This window comes from Leptonychotes weddellii, chromosome 7 (assembly GCF_054177405.1).
Source record: "Leptonychotes weddellii isolate Sample4059 chromosome 7, ASM5417740v2, whole genome shotgun sequence".
In the NCBI taxonomy this organism is placed as follows: domain Eukaryota; kingdom Metazoa; phylum Chordata; class Mammalia; order Carnivora; family Phocidae; genus Leptonychotes; species Leptonychotes weddellii.
Window position 1 is genome coordinate 43767210 of NC_138375.1, and position 8499 is coordinate 43775708.

The following is an 8499-nucleotide window of genomic DNA, read 5'->3' on the forward strand; positions in this document are numbered from 1 at the left end:
TAACCAAAGGTTAGACTTCTTGGAGCCCTTTTTGATTAGGCCTCATCCTTGGGCCTTGTTTTCAAGTGCAAGAATCCCCTACCCTCGGAAGAGAGCGGATCATCTGATCAAATTCTTCATCCCTCCTATCCCCCGTGTGATACCTGATCACTCTGACCCGCCTTCAGCAAGCCTCCTGTGACGTTGACTCAACCTGAAATTTCCCATTAGTTAATTTCCCATCCACTGACCCCTACCCTGCTCCTTGGCTCTAAATCCCCACTGGCTCATGTTTTTGTTTTTAAGATTTTATTTATTTGAGAGAGAGAGAGAGCAGGAGAGAGAGAGGAGAGGAGCAGAGGGAGAGAGAAGTAGGCTCCCCACTAAGTAGGGAGTCCAATGTGGGGACTCGATCCCAGGACCCTGGATCATGACCTGAGCCGAAGGCAGATGCTTTAGTTCATGTTCTATTTGGATTGGAGCCCAGTTCTGTACTGAGGTCTCTGTTCCCTGTTGCAATAGTTCCTGAGTAAATCTGTTTTTTACCACTTTTACCGTTCAGCTCTGGTTTGCCTTGAAAAATCACGGAAGTGCAACAAATAGAAAGTGTCTGCGAAAGGGCACTTCTGGGGTGGATTGCATACATGTGAGCACCTCCTGTCTTTTTGTGTTTTTTTTTTTGTTTTTGCATCAAATGGCGTCTAATGTTCAAAACAGGCACAAATACAGGAATGCTTTTTGTTTTCAAGTATTAGCTCAAAAATCCTCTAACTCTCTCACTTCCACAGAAGTGGGTGATGGCTACATGAATTCAGGGATTCCTGTGGCTCCTATGCTCCAAGTCTTAAAAATGGCTCTTCTTTATTCAGAGAGGGAGCCAAAGGGGGGTGGGGTATGCAGGAGACCATCTTGAGTAACTGATCTAAAAAGAAACTTTCAAGGTGGCCAGGTCACTTCGAACCTAATTGCTTCAACTTTTTTCCCCCCGCCTCAACCTAGTCTTCAATTAGTGAGGTTCAGAATGTTACCCTAATAAAATTTTCTCTTTGTCATCTTAGCAGCTACTAAGATTAGAAATAAGTATTTGGAAATAGTTTTAACAACAAAATCCAGGAGAGGTAGCTGTGATTTGAGGATGGGTCAAGGAAAAAAGAAACTTTCAATGCTGCAGGAAATGCAGTTCACCCAGAAAATGCCAATCCCCACACATCCTGGTTTATTAAAGATGTGGAGCTTGTTTCTGAAATTGTCTTACAGGAGAAAAAGCAGTGACATCAACTAGAGAGGCAGTGATGAGGATAGGGGATTCTAGCCTCTACTCTGACCATTTTCGCAGAACAGAGGGCTCCTAGGAAATGGTAGGAGCTACACCTGGAAAGGCAGGTGGGGGGCAGGGTGGACCATCTTCTGGGCAAGGTTAGCCAAAGATTTTGAAGAAAAGGAAGGCCTTGATTGGAACTGTGATTTAGAAAGCTCCCTGGAAGAGCTGATCCTTGATGAATTGACACGGGACAAACACCATAGAGAGAGGAACCAGTTAGGAGGCTACGGGGACAGTGCAGACAGCAGGAAGCCAGGGCCTGAAGCAGACAAGGCAGCAGGCATAGGAGAGGATGGACCCCCAGGAAGCTCTGGAAGCAGCACCAAGACAACAAGAGGCTTGCTTTGGAGCATGCGGACTTCCATGAATGGCATCTGGACCAGAACTGTTTGGAACAACGGGCCGTGACGGTGAAAATGGGGGAATAAGTTATCGGAAATACAGAACCAGAGAATCAGAACTAGTTAAAATTCATGGAGTTCCTGCCAGGCGCCGGAGCCCTTTAACTGTATACGAGGTACTGACACAGCAAATCTGTCTACACAACTAAATACATGCCACCTGCTGCAAAAGCCAGACAGCACACAGAGATCTCGGCGGGAGCAGCCCTGCTCCGTCAGCCAGGCCTGGAAATGGTTTCACATATGCCTCCCCCACTTGGTAGACCTTTGCCCCGTGTACTTGTGTTCCTCAGCGACAGCATCCGGCTGGTTGCTAGGTTAATCCAATAACCTAGCACCTCTTTCCAGGGCGGGGGGTAGGGGGAAGGATGTTGTTAGCTCGTAAATGCTCCAGCTGGACCAAGAGGCTGGCTCGCCCTGGCCCTGAGAGACGGTTGTAATTTGGCCACTCCCTTTCAGCCCATCTCCGAGAACTTGAACACTAGCGTTTCATTCCTCTGCCTTGATAATAGCCCCTCTTCTCTCCCATCTTCATGGCCCCCCATCAGGGAGAAAGGTCTTCCTCTCAGCAAGGATTCCTAAAAAGATTCAAGTAGACTCCAACATTCAGGCCTGTTTCACTCACTCATCTGGCTGCAGGCAGCCATGAGCTTTCTTCCCTCTGTCCCACGCTCTACTTAGTAAAACTGCAGGTTAAAATAACGGAAAACATCCTAAGTGCCCAGCAACTTTGGGATTGGGTAATACATTATGGATCTCCACGCAGTCGAGTGCCATTCAACACTTAAAAATCCAACGAAGCTTATCTACCTAACACTGATATGGAACAATCCCCACACTCTCACTTAAATGAGGGAAAATGCTAATAGTGTGCTTCCCCACCACTGGACCCAGGAAAGAGGCTCTGGGTACTTGTATCAAATCGCTCCGGTAGAACACGGTTTTTGAGTTACAAGCAGTCACTCTCAGAATGTAGCGCCCACAGGTTCGTCCCAGTGGTGGGGGAGTCGGGGGAAAACAAACCTTACAAGGAAATGAATGATTCTAGTCATTACTTGATTTCTTCTATCCTATGGAAATTAGTAAAAACAAGTTTTCTGTTAATGTCTTGTTACCAGGATACCATTCTTCCAATTACCCACAAAGAGCAGAGATTATTAACCCTGTGATTTTATTCCAGTCGGACTATTCAAAATCGCACTTCCTGCCATCCACGGAGGTTAAATAGTGAATTACGAATGGCACAATGGTAACGAAATTCTCAGAATGAACTTCTGTAAGCTCCAGATAGGTTTTCCTGGTAGGGTGGAAGGGGGCCAAGAGAGGAAAAGCAAGTATTAATAGCGTGAAGGTCTGATGTACTCAATTTGATTTTGTAGAACAGTGAGAAAGCTCCCAGAGCCTCTGAGAATTTACCCTAATTCCATTCAACAAACATGAAGCCACAGTGTCTGGGAGATTTGAGAATGAAATGCAGCAGGAACCAATCGCAATGGTGCCTGCTGTTGAATTACCTTCGGAAGAGCCTCTTTGCAATCTCCACCAAAATAGGATGGGTGGTCAAACTCCGACCTGAGCCGCTTTCTCTGCACAGGAAGGGATTCGGTCTGGAAACGCCTGCCCTGCCTCATTATCCCTTATATTGAGTTCACAGGAGATCTGTGAGGCCCTCGGGTGAGCCCACCATGTGCACGTCATTGAGAGGCGGAAGGTGGTACTAGAAGGAGTCCTGGGAGGGGCTGAAGGCTGAGCCCTGGTTACTTACTATAGCAGCAAGCCAAGTACAAGCCATGGCAGCCCCTGAGAGCTTGTCAAAAAAGCAGAATCATGGGCCCCACCCCACAACTTCAGAATCTGCCAGAATCTTTTAAGAAGATCCCCAGGTTATTCATATGCACATACAATTTCAGTTGCACTAATGTTAAGTAGCAGTCCTGAGAAATACTTGCAGCATTGAATACAGAGCAGCAAAAAAAAAAAAAAAAAAAAAAAGCCTTCCTTTTCAGCCTAGGCTTGCAGAATGTTCAAAATTTATTATTTTCTCAAATTTTGGCATGGCACTGATGGGAAGATACTCCTGCCGAAAAGTGTGGCATCCCTAGTTCACCCCGTGCCAAGGGGCAGAAGGAGTAGGAAGTCTGCAATGAAGGTTCTGTCGCAGGTGTAATTACTAATTCAGTTTGATGTCAGGCAAGTTCTCTGCCATTTCTGTGTCTCACTTTCCCTGCAAGTGATGTGAAGACTTTAGAAAGAGATCATCTTCTATGGCCCCTCGTGGCAATTCTATCCATGACAAGAACAGTGTCTGCTATGAGGTCTTCAATTTCTCACCTTCACTGGTTCCTGGATTACACAAGGCCCTCTTGCTAGAGTCTATTTGGGTCTTTTAGGCTTTCCTGGTTGTGCTGAGCAGCCTATCACTCTGCCAGAAGCACTCAGAATTATCTAGAGGCCAGCCAGGTCTGCATTTCCAAGACTCTTTGCTTCAGGGGGGTCCTGTTACTCACTCAAGAACACAGACTGTGGAAGTCTAAGCTTCTCTCAGGACATAAGGCTTCTTCACAGAAGGAGATATAGCACCAATACATAGAGAGTTTATGAAGATGAGTAGTTTAGCCTCTTTGGTATTTGCTATGTAGTGATACCTGAGATCCATCTACCACAACCTACATAAGCACAGCTGATTACCCTTAACACAGATCAAGTACCCCAAATTATATTTAAATATCCCCTTTACAATACAATGACAAACACATCTTCCAGTCTCTGTTTAAGTATCCTGATTTGGGGGAAAACTAATGACCTCCAAGGCAGCCCATACCATTCCACCTGCCCTCCAGAAGTTTCCCTCAGTTTATGGGTCATAGATCTGACTTCTGGTCATTCTGCCTACTGGGACTGTTTTTCCTCATAAATCCCCTTAACCCCTCTTTTTCAGAGTAGCCTTCCAGCTACTGTTCTCTAATGAAGCATCGCCAGTTCCTCGTAAGACATTGTTCCAAATCTCTTTAGTAGGTTCATGTAGCTTTTAAAAAGCAGCACCTGAATTTGAAATTTGTATTCTGGCCATGGAAGAGAGCAGGACTCATCATGGCTGTTTTGCTGGCTCTCTTTTTCAGGAAGGAAGTGAATGGAAGGCATGATGTGGCAGGATGATGTATTGAGATACAGTTTATGTTTTGTGTTTCCTATATTTCTCACCATGCTACCAGACCAGGTAGTGGGACCTTTGTGCTCCCATACTTCTGGGGAGGTTTGTGTTGCAAAATTAAGAACAGAAGTTGCTCTCAGAACATTCTTGACTTTTGTTTTCCTGGATCTTATACTCCTTGGCAAACTTGGGGGGTGTCAGGAAGAGCAGAGAGAGTGGATGGCCCTCGAAGAAGAATGGGTGAAGCAAAAGAAAAAAAAGAAGAGATGCTCCAAGGATGAAAAGGGGATGGAGGTAATCCACAAAGTAGTGGAGAGCTTTGCTGGCATGGTGCTTAAGAGACGTGGCATCCCATGCAGAGGACCCTGTTACATTTTCAATAACCATTGGGTATATTGCTTAGGATATGGTTTAAAACCTTGAGCTCTAGAGCCAGAACATCTGGGTTTAAACCCTGGCTCTGTGTGAGTCTGTATAACTTTGGGCAAGCTTGTTACCCTGCCAACATTTCAATGTCTTTATCTATAAAATGGGGATGATAATAGTAGCTGCTTTGTAAGGTTTTGTGAAAATTAAATATAATCCATGTAATGCTCCTAGCAATGTGCTTGGTACATTTCTAAGTGCTAATTAACTATTATACATGGAGGAAGTTGATGTGAAAACATTTGACAAAATTAAACACATCATAAAAATGTAAGTCATCATTATTAAGTATTTGGTATTTTAGTTGACTTGAAAAGAAATTTCCCCATTTCTTAAAATAAATTAAACATCTGGATCTAAACATATAGAATTGTAACAACAAAAGGAGAGAAAACATTTATATCCACAGATGGGGAATATTACTTATTTGGGCCTAAAAATAACCCAACACTGTCATATAACTTGGATCCTGTTCCATAAATAATCATAGGAAGATTAAGCGATGGAGCGTGAAAGTACAGTATTCAAAACTTCTTTTCTGCATATACATCTGAATATGAACATCTTTAAAATTAAAGTTTTCCTTCATCTGCCAGGCAGATGATACAAAGGTCTAATCAATAATTTCATCCTGCCAAAGAAACTCATTACTCAGCCAAGGCGATGATGAAATCCTGTCAAGCCTTGTTTGGCTAGATAAAACAACTTAATTTAGTGCAAAGTGAATAATCTGACTCTAAATCATTCATTCTGGGATTAAACATTATGGATTTCTCTGTTATATATGCATCCCAGGCCTGGACATGTGTTAACTTCTGTCTTGCTTGGCCCTGAGGGATGACCCCGAGGGATGGCCAACCCAGTGTTCTTGCAGCCTCTTTGAAGCTACCAGGTCTGCTGGGCAGAACAAAAGCCAAGTAAAGGAGAGTTTTGGAGAAGCTAAGAATTTAGAGTTGGAAGTCCTCAAAGCCAAACTAGCATAATCTGGGTGTCCCCACCATAACTACTCTGAAGGCTTGTCATCCATCCCCTTCTATGTGAATACTATTGTGAATGGGGAGTTCACTACCCATTTTAGTCAAAACTCTTTACACTTAAAATAGCAGAAAACCCAACTCAAACTAGTTTAAGCAAAATGGCAATTTATTCCCTCATACCGCACAGACAGTCTAAGATGATACTTTCAGTCTTGGCATGGATCAAAGCTCAACCAATGTCACGGGTTGTTGTTGTTTTTTTTTAATTCTCCTATCTGAGCTCCACAGTGACAATGGCAACTTCCCATTCTCTCCTTCACAGTCGGTGGGAAAAGATCAACATCCTGCATAACTGAAACAAAAGCCTTAGAATTGGGTCTTTGGCCTCTAATTGGCCTAACTTGGGTCTTGTGTCCACCCCTGACCCACCCATTAGTGTGGAGAGGAGGGTAGGGTGATGCAGTGCTCTGATTCCCCAGGCTTGGTTGGATAGGGGATAACTCAGGTGCAAGGTTGGATAGGCGATAAGTCAGGTGCAAGGAAATTACAATTAATGAAAAGACAGAAGAGAAGTATCAAAGAAATCAGTTCAAATGGAAAAGAAGAACAGATGAATGCTAGGTAACTCACCACAATATTCTAAGTTATTCTGGTAAAGCATTCCTTTGGTTAGATAGAAATTGATTTTTGGAATTTAAAATTCCCAGTCCTAAATTTGCCTTCTGGAATTACATAGAACAAGACTACTTCCTCTTTCCAGTGGCAGTCCTTCAACTGTTTGTAAACAGATATCAAATCTCCCTTGGTCTATTCCTCTCCAGATTAGATGTACCAACATACCAGGAAGTAGACTTTTGGGATTGGAAATAAATCAATGCATACTATTAAGTAGACACTAGGATTTTATTATGGAACTAAATATATATTTTGTTCTGTTCATCTTTGCTTCAAAGAAAATTGTTTTATTAATAAGTTTGATAATGATTAGCATTGGCAAGGCTATTGGGAAAATTGACATTTTTAAGAACAATGAGTTCTGAGAATGTTCATTAGGTAATTTGGACTAACCATTGAAGACACAGAAGCCTGAACAAAATACTTTTCAATGTTCTTTAAAATATTAAAGAGCTAACAAAATAATGAAAAATCTCTAGGCCTAAAACCAAAGAACATGCTAAATCAGAAAAGTAAGTCTAGAACTTAAAGTTGCTTTTGTTTTGGAAGTGTTTTCTAATCTGGAAGAAATATCTGCAAAATCGAATTGTAATTTTGGCTGCCTCATGAAGTTAGATGAAAAATGTCAGGGTGTAGAACTCATCAAATTTAGGGACTTTGATACTATACTCAGTATTATCTAGGTCAAAAAGGGCTATACCCTCAGGATAAGGGTGAACCAGTAAGAACTCTGGTCTCTCATGAGCTTACAACCTGACTTCAGGTCATCTAAGTAATTCATGGAACTTTAAGCAGTAAACGTGGAGTTGTGGTTGTCCTAGGCTGATGACACACAAAAGTGCCTGACAGAAGCAAATGCAAGTTCTTTCTGGAAAAGATCACATTATGCTGGGACTAAAATTATTAAAAATAATTTTCAAATGCAATAACCTTTATATAATCAAGAAAACCAGGCACCCAAGAAATTAAGACACCATGAATAAGAACATGACGAGACAAAGGACAACAGAAACAGAGCTCAAAAGACCCCAAAGAGTGGACTTATCAGATAAGTATGCTTAGTATTTTCAAAGAAATAAAGTTAAGCTTGAGTTCCAAGTCCATTCAAGGAGAAAAGGAGCATCTCTTCAATAGGTGGTGCCAGCACACCTGGATGTCCTCATTAAAAAAAAAATAAGGAGGCGGAGCAAGATGGTGGAGGAGTAGGCAACCTGGATTTCGTCTCCTCTCAGGACTTCAGCTGGATAGGGATCAAACCATTCTGAACACCTACAAACTCAACAGGAGATCGAAGAAAAGAATAGCAACAACTCTCTCATCAGAAAAGCGACCACTTTCTGGAAGGTAGGACGTGCGGAGAAGTGAATCCGAGGTGATATTCGGGAGGATAGATGGCGGGGGAGGGGCCTCCGTTGGCCGCTTCTGGCAAGTGATAGAACCACGGAGCACAAAATCGGAACATTTAAGTCTGCTCCGCCGAGGGACGTCACTCTGGTGGCTAAGCGGGGGGTGGAACCCTCCGGACAGTGTGGTCTCAGGACCCTCAGGGTCACAGAAAGACTGGGGGTG